Below are 205 nucleotides of genomic sequence, written 5' to 3'. Positions count from 1 at the left end.
ATAATAAATGATAAAATGATAAATAGTAATTGGTGAGATTGATAGGTGAATTAAAATAGGTGAATTAAATTAGGAGCGATTAATAGGTGAATTAAAACAGGTGAAAATAATAGGTGGATTTCGTTGCGAAATTTAGCTAGAATGATGATCATGTTGGATGCACTGATTAATTTAATTTTAACGAATTATGTCTAGAATCTGTTGG

The 205-nt window shown here is 27.8% G+C and overlaps 1 protein-coding gene across 1 annotated transcript in view; it reads left to right on the top strand.

Moving 5' to 3' along the window:
- The window catches only part of LOC119594484, a 3,986-nt gene that overhangs the window by 136 nt on the left and 3,645 nt on the right, over positions 1-205 (top strand). The window lies entirely within an intron of this gene.

Source organism: Penaeus monodon, chromosome 34 (assembly GCF_015228065.2).
Source record: "Penaeus monodon isolate SGIC_2016 chromosome 34, NSTDA_Pmon_1, whole genome shotgun sequence".
Taxonomy (NCBI): Eukaryota; Metazoa; Arthropoda; class Malacostraca; order Decapoda; family Penaeidae; genus Penaeus; species Penaeus monodon.
The sequence above is the reverse complement of the archived record's forward strand: the minus strand, read 5'-3'. Positions and strand labels throughout refer to the sequence as shown.